Genomic DNA, 13,892 nt, shown 5'->3' with positions numbered 1-13,892 from the left:
CTCATTAAACACTTCATATATTATGGAAGGTGAGCATATCATAAAATTCAAAGAACTCCGACCATAGGACCTCTTGTGATTTCGATATCATTTCAAGTCCGCATCCTGTGCTTTATTTCTTAATCATGTATGCTCACTCCTCCCTCCCTACCTTACTAAATAATCCATAAGTGCTATCTAACCACTGGTCCCTTACATAGAATGTCCCTTAACAAAAAAGGCAACACTTAGGGCTCCTTTTATGAAGCCGCATTAGCGGTTTAACGCGCATAATAGCGCTCGCTAATTTGCCAGCCCCACTAGCCACTACCGCCTCCTCTTGAGCCGGCGGTAGTTTTTTGGCTAATGCGGGGGTTAGCGCACGCTAAAAAGGTGCCACTATCGCGGCTTCGTAAAAGGAGCCCTTATCTTTTAGTGGATCTAGCCACAACTGGCAATACAGACTCCCGATGCCCTCACAAAAATGTGACAACTATATCTCTCAATGCTGCTCTCTCTTCTTAATAAATTGCTTATCCAAAAAAATTTCTATGTGAATCGGGATGGTGCAGAATAAGCTGTGAAGGGGGGGACCTTTTCTTGAAGCAGCCTGTCGGCGAAACATGTCGGATATGACAGGTCCCTTTCCCGATGAGATAAGATAATCAAGAAAAAGAATATAATAAGTTTTAACCAGTTTTTTATAGCGGTTAAGTTATTGATATTAAGCACTTTAAGCACTTTAATAAGTTTGAGATATAATGAAGCACTTTAAAAAAAACAAAAAATTGTGAAACATATTGAGTAGGGGCTAATGAAGAAGCCATAGCCAGTGAGAAGAATTTTGGCAACCAAGCAAACACAAAAATTGTGTGGTGACCAAATGGCATGTCTGAAGCCCTGATAGTTTGACTAAAGCAATTTATTAAGAAGAGAGAGCGGCATTGAGAGATATAGTTGTGGTATTATGAAAGGTTTACCAATGCCAGAGTATTGACTGAGATTATAACGTCACAAAAATGTGGGCATTTCAATCTGAAACAGATCTTCTTCGGGGGATTTATGCGCAAGCTGCATCTCTATAAAATCCAAAAGAGACAAACCAAACATGGTGATGATTCAGAGGAACGGAAGAAAATCATGCTGAACCAAGAAGATATACTTGAGAAAACTGACAAACCGAAGGATGACAAATTACCAGGATCCAATTGTATAAGCCTTAAGCTTTTGAAATAACTCAAAAATTAAATCCAAGATCTATTTCTAGTAATCATTATAATCAGCTGTGAATTGGAGTGTAATCATAGTGGTGCACCACTGGTCTCCAGCACTCAGGATCCAAGGTTTACATTGGTGCCCCTCCTCATACATATATCTCTAAAAGCCTCATACTTTTGTTTTGAAAACCTTCCAGCTCCTTCCCCAGCACCCCTCTCTGGCTGGTACCTGGGGGCACAGAGCTCCTCCTCCTAACCTCCCTATTGATACAAGATTGAATGGCCACTGTACTTCCAATTTTTAAAAAGGGGCTCCAGGGATGATTCAGGAACAAGGAATACTTCTGCTCTGTGGGATTTTACTAGGTACTTGTAACCTAGCTTGCCCACTATTGAAGATAGAACACTAGGCTTTATGGACCTTTGGCTTGACCCAGTATGGCAGTGCTTCTCAACCCTCTCCTGAAGTCTAGGATTACCAGATGTTTGGATTTACCTGGACATGTCTTCTTTTTAGAGGACTGCCTTGGGTATCTGGACAGATTTTCAAAAACTGGCAGTTTGTCTGGGTTTTGAAAAGTATTGCGCTTGGGGCAAGTTTAGTTTCAAGTTTATTAGGATTTTATATACCGCCTATCAAGGTTTTCTAAGCGGTTTTACAATCAGGTACTCAAGCATTTTCCCTATCTGTCCCGGTGGGCTCACAATCTATCTAACGTACCTGGGGCTATGGAGGATTAAGTGACTTGCCCAGGGTCACAAGGAGCAGCGCGGGGTTTGAATCCACAACCCCAGGGTGCTGAGACTGTGCATGCATAGAAGCAATGCAATGACATCACGTGCATGTGTGTGACATCATTGCATCCCATCCACGCATGCGCAGAGACCCTCCAGATGCGGCCCCGAAGAGATGAGGTTCATGTGGGGCCGGTGTCGGGGGCTGTAATGGAGCAGGGCTATGGGCAGAACAGGGCAGGGTTGTGGGCAGATGGGATGGGGCCTGGGCAGACCGGAGGGGGGCCACGCATCCCCTTTGTTGGAGAAAAATTCTGGTAACCCTACTGAAGGCACACCTAGACAGATGGGTTTTTAGGATTACCACAATATCTAATTTGGGTAAAGCAGAAAAATCAAAACCATAACAAACCCTGCTCCAAACTAAGCAATGAGCAGGAGGCTTCCTAGCGGTCACCAAGAATTCACTAAACTGGCCAATGTGGCCGGACAAACAAAAAGAAGTGGAGAAAAAATCTCAGTCTTCATAGGGTTAAAAAAAACTCCACTTCAAAAAAGTGCATAACTTCCCCTTTTAACAGTGGGGGGTATCGGGTGCAAAAAAAAAAAAAAAACAACAGTGCAATCTTTCAACGAATTCAAAAAATTAGGTGACACAAAGCATAGGAAACAACTCCATTCATGGCAAATGTCCACTGCTGTATTAATAACTTGGACTTGGCTCTCCGCTGGGGTTGTCGCCAACGCAATCTTCATCATTCCCCACAAGCAAAGACTGTAGTCCACAAAGACCCGACAGGGAAATCCCCGTTTCGCTATTTGCTGCATCAGGGGTATTTCAAACAAAATTGTCCAAAATCAGTAATGTTGTAATTCTGAATAATGGCAAATGTTTAGGATTACTCCAGTGAATACGCAAAAGATAGATTTGCATATAATTGATCTCCAATAAATGGAAATGTTTTTTATGCATTCTCATTATAATAATTCTGAAAGCCTGACTGGCTAGGAATGCCTTCAGGAGACAGCTGAGAAGTACTGCAGTGTGGCACATCTTGTACTCTAACCGATGAGAATAAAGTCTTTAGATAAGGACTGTAATCCCAGGGAAATATTGCAGGGATAAAGAGCTTATCAGCAGCATCTGTTAAAGTCATTCTATGGAATCATTCCTTACTGAGGTTGTCAAATACTGAAGAGTGATAGTCTGACACAGGGAAAGTCATTCTCCTACAGAGGAAGCCATAAAACTACTGATGTAGCGTCTTCATCACATGAAACCCAGGAATAGAAAGGCAGCATCAGATCACTTTCCAGACACAACATATACATCGGTGTCCATGGGAACCCGATGCAGAGAAATAGCCCCGAAAAATGGGTGAGGGTTATCAGATTTATTTGCAGTTCAGTTTTTAGAGGACAAATGCTGATTTCTGCTCCATTAAGAGAAATGTCCCAGCATTTAGAAATGCAATAAAAAAGTTGGCTCAAATTTGATCCAAAATTAGCAAATTATTTCTGCCTTCAAAATCAAATTGATCTGGCCCAGCCAAGTATGATATCCAGCTCACCTAAAGCTATTGCTATACATATCCTTTCTTTTATCAGAAGACTGAGATCTCTTCAGAGACCAAGAAGTTAATTCTCATCTCATTTTAATAACAGGTAACCTTCAACAGGTTGATTGAAATGCTTCAGGAGAGGTTTCAGGAATGTTGGCAGAATACGCCAGTCTTAGCTCCAGATAGAACTAGCTATTTTAATGCCTGAGGATATTGAAAAATATGCACCCTCCACACTCAGTCACAGTAACACCAGAAGCACAATTTAAAGTATAGCACCTGAGGCAATAGCTCCAATCACTCCATCTTAATTGTGGCCTGGCAAATAAGTGCAGCTGGCGCTGAAGACAAGGAGCAGCCACGCTAGAAGGAGATGGTCGAGGTAACTGGGATTCCTGGCCAACCAGAAAGGCTTCCCTCTGACATCAGATTCTCCATAGTCCTCATTTTGGCCCCCCTTTTATCAAGCTGCATTAGGGTTTTTATCGTGAGTCATTGCGCAGCAGCTGGCAATAAAAATGCCTAACGTGGCTTGATAAAAGGGGGCCAAAATGAGGACTATGGAGAATCTACTTAATAAAAATGTATATTAGACCTGCGGATGAGGAAATACAAAGATTTACTATTCTGATGTATAATTCCTTTTTATTATTTTTGTATTTTTTGTCCATATATTGTCTTATAGCAGAAATATTTATTATATGCTTTCATTAGCAGTTTCTACATATATATATAGTATTATTAATGTATGTAGTTTTAAAATGATTTTAGTCTGTTATTTTTATTTAGTTTGACTCCTGATCTAGGCCTGTTAGTCGAAACACCACTCATGTCGAGTCATTCGAACTTTTTATCATACCAATAAAGCCTGACTGGTGATTGTTTCCATTGGTTTGCTATCTCCTCCGTCTCTTCTGTTGAAGGTCCTTAGAAAAACAGGAAAATGCAACAACTAAATAAAGGAGGGATGCAAAATATCGGCAGGTATTTGCTAACCTTCCAGAGACCCAAAACGTAGCTCCAGTGTTGTCAGTTCATTATTTATTTGCAGAGCAGAACACAAAATAGAGCAGGCAGTCATAACTTGTTTAAAAATTAAACCATGGCCTTTTATTGCAAAATTGTTATATCTTATGCAACAAATCTGTCTAAGGGAGCCAGGAACGCTCAGTACTGCTGGCTTGGTTTAAAAATGAGTAGTGTTTAACTTTAAACAGAGCTCACCAACTACTTTGTCAATGCAAATGAACTGATCAGATAGAAGTCTGCTTGGATTATGGTCAATAAATGTGTTAAATCTGATTCACACAACAAAACATGTTTGTGTGCATAGAATATGAAGTGATTGATTTGATTTTAAAACGTAATATACCGCTAAAAACTGAAGTGCTATAGCAGTTTACAATTCTAAAAACAGCTCATTATAACAAGTTACAAACTGAAAAAGATATCATTGTGTAACAACAGTTATTATTATACTAATTATATCATAGGTCTCATGCCAAATATAATCATCTAATTACCACCCTCATTATCGAATCCACTCATTAACTATGTAAAAGACTTCAATAAATAGCTGTTATCCCCTAGCATTCTGGTTTCCGTACTATCCATGTTCAATCCACAATACAAAAGTTTTCAGTAAAAAGCCACACTTTTCAATAGCTTACAAAAACCCAATTAAATGTCCAGAGATTGCATAGTTAATTTTAAAACTGCATGGTATCCCTCCATAATTAATGGCATTTCATACTCTATCCTATGAAAATTATTTGTGTGTGGAGGAGGGTAAGTATGCATGCCTATGTAGTGGTGATAATGTGCATAATTTATAGCACCGTACACCACAGTGATAAGAACATAAGAATGTAAGAGTTGTCATACCGCAGGGGTGTCAAACTAAGCCCGCAGGGTAATTAGATTTGGCCCGCGAGTAAATGCCCTCTGTTCCTCCCATCCCTCCATCCCATTGTCCATCTCTCTCTCGGATGATTGATTATGCCATAATTATACTGGTCTTAATAACTCTTTATTATAACACGATTGTGTCGCACTCAGTTATCATGCACGTGATTGTTTGGTGCGAATTTGTGTTGCACGTAATTGTGCTGGCTTGCGATTGTGTTGCGCGGTATTGCCTGGTTGGAAATGTCTGTGCGCTTTTGACTTGCCACCTGCTACAGAAGCCCCTGTAACTCTGTATAGAGCCCATGTATTGTAACACCTCGCAGAAGCTTTTTGCAACTCTGTATTAACACCTCTACAGAAGTTCCCGTATTATAACACCTTTTACAGAAGCTCATGCAAACCGCTCTTAATTGACTCCCCAGTCATTAGTAGTGGTGTAGAAGCTCACAATAAACAATGCGACGTCATACCACCAAAATTGTTCATGAGTGGTTCGCGGAGCATGACCAAGACTTCCAGCTACTTCCCTGGCCTCCGAATTCCCCAGACCTAAACCTAATCGACCACATTTGGGACCATCTTGATCGACATGTTCGACAATTGGATCCATCACCATGCACCCGTCAGCAACTGTTGGGTGCACTGCAGTCTGCATGGCTCCAGATATCTCTAGCAACCACCCAGCATCTTATTGAGTCACTCCCACGGCGTCTGGCTGCCGTTCGTGATGTCAGATGTTATTCTGGATATTAGCAGGTGGTCATAATAATGTGACTCAACGGTGTAGATTCTTGCTAAAATAGGGTAAAGGTGTCCAGAAACTGATCTACACTATCAGCCTGATGCACAATCCAGAATATAAAAGTACATTGCCACTAAAGGTCATGGCAGCCATTTTGAGAGTAGAGCTAGCAGGGGCAGAAGCGATTGGGGATCATTCTTGCCGACTACACCCTTAGACCACCAGAGATTGTAAGATAGGCCTGAGAGGAGCATCTACAGGTGGGCAAGAGGAAAAGGCAACCCCTGTTCAGAAGGGAGGGGGCAGGAGGGAGACAAGACAAAGCACAAATTTTTGGATTCCACCAATAACATAGTCGGTTTCTGCCGAAACTGATATAGCCAGACCTTTTGGCCATAGTCAAAACCAGGCAGAAAAAGGATTTTGGACCAGTTCTGATACTGTAACCAAAACTGAAAATGATATTCAGTCAGCCTTTAATAGCTACAGCATGTTATGCCAATGGTCAGGTGTATTATGGACTAAAGAAGCACTGACTATTAAAAACTATCCCCCCCCTAATATGAAGACACGTTACGGTTTTTTATCGCCGGCCACAGTGATAAAAGCTCTGTCACTCATAGAAATTCTGTGAGTGCCTGAGCTGTTACTGCTGTGGCCAGCGATAAAAATCCCTAACATGGCTTTGTAATATCCTCTACCTCCCATGCCCTACAACCATAACAAAACAACTACAAACTATCCAAAACACAGCACTAAGACTCATCTACTCATTAAAGAAACATGATCACATTACAGAAGCATATCTCCAATCACACTGGCTTCCGATCCCAGCAAGAATACAATTTAAATTCTACTGCCTACTATTTAAGACTTTATACGGAGACAGTCCAAACTACCTGAATAACCGCTTCATCCACAACACCACAACCAGACATAGGAAAACTCACACCCCATTCTCATACCCTCCAATTAAGGAGGTCAAACGGAAAAAACTATATGATGGCCTCCTGGCCACTCAAGCAGCCAAACTAGACAACCAAATCGCCAATCTACTGACGGCATCCCTCGACTACAAGACTTTTAGAAAAGAAATAAAGACCATACTCTTCAAGAAACTCTGAAAAAAGAAATAATACCGCAAGTCTCAAACTCCACCTCTCACTAAAGCCAACTACCCCAAACAAATAACCTTACCCATTTCTCACTCTTTTTGAAAATGACCAATTTTTTTTTTTTTTTGTAAGTTCTTGTTGTAATACATCTTGGATAATTCTTTTGTAATCCACCTTGAACTGCAAGGTAATGGCGGAATAGAAATCCCTAATGTAATGTAATAAAAGGGGAGGGGGGTATGAATATTTCTAAAATATAAATATACAGTATATGATCACATCTTTTTGGATATTCTTCAAGTGGAGGGGAGAATCAGCTGGATTAATATGATGAATCCCACCCCACCCCTGGGAAGTGGAGTCTGCATGTGAGCAACTGAACCCCAAAGCATCCCAACCAAGAACAGTGAAAAAGCACAGTTACTTACCATAACAGTTGTTATCCAGGGACAGCAGGCAGCTATTCTCACATGTGGGTGACGTCATCCACGGAGCCCGGATGCAGATAGCCTTGCAAGCAGACTTGCTTGGAGAAAGGTAGAAGTTTCGAGTCTGCCGCACTGTGCATGCGCGAGTGCCTTCTAGCCCAGCACAGGGCGAGTCTCCTCAGTTCAGATAGCTAGCAGAGAAGCCATCCAGGGAAGGTGGGTGGGTTGTGAGAATAGCTGCCTGCTGTCTCTGGATAACAACTGTTACGGTAAGTAACTGTGCTTTATCCCAGGACAAGCAGGCAGCCTATTCTCATATATTGGTGACCTCCAAGCTAACCAGAATGGGATGGTGGGAGTGTTGGCAACTTAGGAGAATAAATTTTGTAATACTCTCTGGCCAAAATGGCCATCCTGTCTGGAGAAAATATCCAGACAATAGTGAGAGGTGAAAGTATGAACCGAGGACCAGGTGGCAGCTTTGTAAATTTCCTTAAAGGAGTGGATCTAAGGAAAGCTACTGAAACCGCCATGGCTCTGACTCGATTCTGTAGATGCAGTCCAGCCTGGGCATAGCAGAAAGAGATAAAAGCAGCCATCCAGTTGGAGATGGTACGCTTAGAAATTGGATGTCCCAACTTGTTTGGATCGAAGGAGACAAAAAGTTGAGGAGCAGATCTGTGTGGTTTGGTGTGTTCCAAGTAGAAGGCCAAAGCACGTTTACAGTCCAGAGTATGAAGAGCTGATTCTCCAGGATAAGAATGAGGTCTTGGAAAAAACACTGGAAGTACAACAGATTTGTTGAGATGAAATCCTGAAACCACTTTAGATAAGAATTTCGGATGAGTATGGAGGACCATCTTGTCATGATGGAAAACTGAAAGGTGGATCAGCAACTAGCGCTTGCAGCTCACTGACTTTGAGCAGATGTGAGGGCAATGAGAAACATCACTTTCCAAGTCAGATACTTCAGATGAGCCGTAGACATTGGTTCAAATGGAGGCTTCATCAATTGAGCAAGAACAACATTGAGATCTCAAACCACTGGAGTTAGTTTGAGAAGAGGTTTGACATTAAAAAGTCCTTTCATAAATTTGGAAACCACCGGATGAGCAGAGAGGGGTTTCCCTTCATTAGACTGATGAAAAGCAGTAATTGCACTAAGATGGACTCGAATGGATGTAGACTTGAGGCCAGATGTAGACAAGTGCAAAAAATAATCCAAGACAGAAGCCAAGGAAGTATCTTGAGGCTCCATGTCATGAGAGATGCACCAGGTAGAAAATCTAGTCCATTTTTGGTGGTAGCATTGTCTAGTGGTAGGCTTTCTGGAAGCCTCTAAAATGTCTCTTACAGATTGAGAAAACTGAAGAGGAGTTATGTTGAGAGGTACCAAACTGTCAGGTGCAGAGACTGCAGGTTGGGATGAAGTAGAGATCCTTGACTCTGTGTAAATAGAGATGGAAAAACTGGTAGAAGGTATGGCTCCCTGCTGCTGAGTTCAAGTAGATGGGAGTACCAAGGTTGTCTCGGCCACCGAGAAGCTATCAGAATCATGGTAGCTTGATCGTTCTTCAACTTGACAAGCTTTGAGAATGAGAGGGAATGGAGGGAATGCATACAGGAAGAGATGCGTCCAACTGCACGGGGACGCCAGGAAATTCTTTTTCACTGAAAGGGTGGTTGATCGCTGGAATAGTCTTCCACTTAAGATTATTGAGGCCAGCAGCGTGCCTGATTTTAAGGCCAAATGGGATAGACACGTGGGATCTATTCACAGAGAAAGGCAGGGGAGGGTCATTGGGGTGGGCAGACTAGATGGGCCGTGGCCCTTATCTGCCGTCTATTTCTATGTTTCATTCCAGTAGAAAAGCATCTGCCTCGAGGCGATGAGGAGAATATATCCTGGAGCAGAACTGAGGCAGTTTGTGGTTGTGGGGAGATGCAAATAGATCTATCTGAGGAGTCCCCCACTGAGAAAAAATGTGATGAAGAAGCGAGGAATTGAGTGTCCATTCATGAGGTTGCAAAAGACGACTCAATTTGTCCGCCAAACAGTTTTTTGCCCCTTGGATGCTTTCAGGAAGGTGTTGTGGAGGATTGCCCAATCCCAAACCTTCATAGCTTCTTGACAAAGAGAGAGATATCCCATTCCTCCCTGCTTGTTGACATAATACCTAGCGACTTGGTTGTCCGTCTGGATGAGGACTACCTGGTCGTGAAGATGTTGAAAAGCTTTGAGAACATTGAAGATCGCTCTGAGTTCCAACAGATTCATATGACACTGATGATCCGTGCTGAACCAATGGCCTTGAGTACGGAGACTGTCGAGGTGAGCTCTCCAAGCGCAGGTCGAGGAATCTGTGGTGAGGACCTTCTGATGAGGGGGTGTCTGAAACAGTAAACTCCTGGAGAGATTGGAAGAGAGCATCCAACAGTGGAGAGACTGTCTCAATGAAGGAGTGACTGTAATGTGTCGAGAGAGTGGTTCGCAAGCTTGCGTCCACTGAGATGCCAGGGTCCACTGAGGAATTCTTAGGTGAAGTCTGGCAAAAGGAGTCATGTGAACTGTCGACTCCATGTGACCTAGTAGTACCATCATGTGTCTTGTTGAGAGTGAAGAGCGGGAAGACACTTTGTGACAGAGCTGAAGAGCATCCAGACTTTGAGGAATGAATGCTCTGAGTTGAATAGTGTCCAGAACAGCTCCGATGAACTATAGATTCTGAGAGGGCTGAAGCTGGGATTTGGGAAAGTTGATTTTGAATCCCAAGCTTTGTAGTAACCACATAGTCTGTTGGGTCACTACAATAACCCCCTGAGATGTTGAATCTTTGATGAGCCAGTCATCTAGGTAGGGAAACACCTGAAGACATGGTTCCTTAGAGCTGCTGCTACCACTACGAAGCACTTGGTGAACACTCTGGGAGATGATGCCAGGCCAAAGGGTAGCACTCTGTATTGAAAATGAAGATTCCACACCCGAAATCTGAGGTACTGACGGGAGGCCGGATGAATGGGGATGCAAGTGTAAGCCTCCTTGAGATCTCAAGAACATAACCAATCGTTCTGATCTAGAAGGGGATAAAGGGATGCCAGGAACAGCATACAAAATTTTTCTTTGACTAAAAATTTGAGAGCCCTGAGATCCAGAATGGGTCACAGATCGCCCGTCTTCTTTGGAACTAGGAAGTAACAGGAGTAAAACCTCCTGCTCTACTGCTCCAATGGAACTTCCTCAATGACACAGAGATGAAGCAGAGCTTGAGCTTCCTGAGAAAGGGCAGTCTGGGATGGATTGGAAGTATACTTTCTTGGAGGAAGCTCTGGTGGAATCTGAGAGAAATGAAGAGAGTATCCTTCCCTGATTATTGACAACACCCAGAGGTCAGATGTAATGGTCTCCCATCGATGGTAAAAATGATGGAGATAACCTCCTATGAGGGGAAGGGAGGACAGAGGCAGAACGATGGAGGTTATGCTCTGTGCGAGACAGTCAAAAAGGCTGAGCAGCCTTAGGTGCAGCAGAAGGCTGAGGTTTCTGTTGCTTCTGTTGCTGTTGTTTCTTGGCGGGTGCTCGAGTATAATAAACCACCCTTGGAGTATAACACCTCTGGAAAGTTGGAAAAGGTCGAGAAAGCTTTGCAGGAGCTGGCTTAGGCTTTGGTCTGACAATTGAAGCAAAAGATTTTTCATCTCAGACAACTTCTTGGTGGCGGCCTCTATGGATTCATCAAAGAGGTCATTGCCCTCACAAGGAATATTAGCCAGATGATCCTGAAGATTAGGGTCCATATCAATGGTGCGAAGCCAGGCCAGGCGGCACATTGCTACTGAGAAAGCAATGACCCTGGAAGAAAGTTCAAAAGCATCGTAAGATGACTGGAGAAGATGTAGTCAGAGTTGCGCCAAGGTAGCACCGAGCTCCAGAAACTCTGCATGTCTGTTCATCCAAGTTCTTCATAAAACTTGGAAGATAGTCAATCAAAATCTTCAAATAAGTCGTGAAGATGAAATTGTAATTGAGGACTCTAGAGGCCATCATGGAATTCTGATAAAGGTGACGGCCAAACTTGTCCATGGTCTTGCCCTCTCTTCCAAGAGTTACTGTGGCCTAGACTCTGGAAGGATGGGTCCTCTTTAATGAAGATTCCACAAGAAGGGATTGGTGAGATAACTGTGAATTCTCAAATCCCTTGCAATGTAGTGTTCTATACCTCAATTTCAATTCTAAATACTCCTTAGAATATTTAGGACCAGCGTCCAATTTAATTTCCAGGTCGTCAACCATTTGACGAAGAAAGGAGGAAAAAGATAATTGATATGCCAGAGCCTGGCCTCGGGAAGGACTCGATGACCTCGAGGCACCTTGAGTGGAGGAAGGCAAAGCCACTCTAGAGTACTGGTAACCCAAAGAATATACAGACTTGGAGGAAACATTGGAATCAGCTCGGGGTCTGGAAGTGGAGACCTCGATTGAGAGGTTGGAGGCCTCGAAGAGCTGGAAGGTCTGGATTGAGGCCTGGACGAGGAAGGCTTTTGCTGCAGAAGACCTGCACCTTGATGGATGCCTCGATGAGGGACTCGATCTATGACGAGAGTGCTGCCTGGAAGTAGGTCTCAGTTGAAATTGAGGAGAATTCGCCCTATGCCTGGAAACGAGCTGGTGAATGAATAGGGCTAGAAGCTGTAGATCGAAACCCTATAGACTCAGTGGTTTGGATCAAGGAATCTCGAAGCACTCCCAAAGACTCAGCTCCTTGTATGGTGTGAGGATTCCTGTCGAGACACTCGCAAAGACTCGGCTCCTTGCATAGAGTGTGAATATTTCAATCGAGACACTTGCAAAGACTCAACTCCTTGCATAATGTATAGACTCAGCTCGAGGCACAGGCAGGGACTCGACCTCGCAGGAGATTGCTGATTGCCCAGGCTGGACTGCAGGAAACAGAGTCGAGGCAGGAATGTATTTGGTCAGTAACTGAACAAATTTCTGCTTTAACATGGTCTGGAGAGAAGCCTGTAATTGTGGATCCGAGTCTGAAACTGGACCACTTGCTGAGGCTATAGGCTCCAAGGTGGCAGTAGAAGCATGCTTTGGCTTGGACTGATGCTTGGATAACTTGAGGTCCACCGCAGGAACCTTCTGCTTAGGTATCTGACCTGAGGGAAGCTTAGGGGAAGATAAAGCAGGTGTACTCAAGGCCAAAGACGATCCAAACGAGGAAGGTCTTATGAGACTCAAGGTCGTGGAAGCAGGAGGACCCCCAGCTGTAGTCTGGACCAAGTCAGGACCCGAGGTCAAAGGTATAGCTGAAGAGTCCATCCTGAACAGCTTTTCCACTTGAACTTGACGACTTTTAAGGGCTCGAGGTTGAAGAGTAGCACAGTGCAGGCACGAATTCGGACTATGGTCAGGTCCGACACACTTAAGACATCAGTGGTGTGGGTCCGTGAGGGAAATTGCACGCTGGCACTGGCTATACTTCTTGAAGCCTGTTACTGGCCGGGACATAGAAGGGAAGATAGTCGCTGCGAAGTCAAAGCCCGCAGGCTCCGGGCGAACGATCTGCCCTGCCAGTCAGTCGACGAAGAAAAAATGTATTTTTTTTAAAACAGAAAATAAAGAAATGAACACAGTGATTCGCGAAATAACTAACACAAACCGCGGTGAAGAGAAGGCACGAAGCAATGAAGTTTCATGAAGAGCGTCAAAGACAGACTTCTCGGCTCTGCGGAAAACTGAGAAGTGGAGACTTGTCCTGTGCTGGGCGGGAAGGCACTCGTGCATGCGGCAGACTCAAACTTCTACGTTTCTCCAAGCAAGTCTGTTTGCGAGGCTGTCCGCTTCCGGGCTCCGTGGATGATGTAACCCACATGTGAGAATAGGCTGCCTGCTTGTCCAGGGATAAAAGATATTTTGAGAAGGTTTTTGGCATTTCTGTCTTTTGGGGAAGAGAAGCCATTTTGGGGACTCCCCAAGGAGGACACACAATATATAGATGTTAAATAGCTGAGTTGCATGATCCCGTATTTTCATGACTACACATCCTAAAGTGTGTTATATTGGATGACTTGAAAATAGACCACAATGACATTGCTTTCAGTGATCATAACTGTGAGTTAATGAATTTCTCTCTGTTATACTAGTAAAACTGTTATGTAACAGCCACCTTTAGCCAGGGTAATTGGTAAGAAGTACTAAA

Source organism: Geotrypetes seraphini, chromosome 4 (genome assembly GCF_902459505.1).
Source record: "Geotrypetes seraphini chromosome 4, aGeoSer1.1, whole genome shotgun sequence".
Lineage (NCBI taxonomy): Eukaryota > Metazoa > Chordata > Amphibia > Gymnophiona > Dermophiidae > Geotrypetes > Geotrypetes seraphini.
This window is presented reverse-complemented; position numbering follows the sequence as displayed.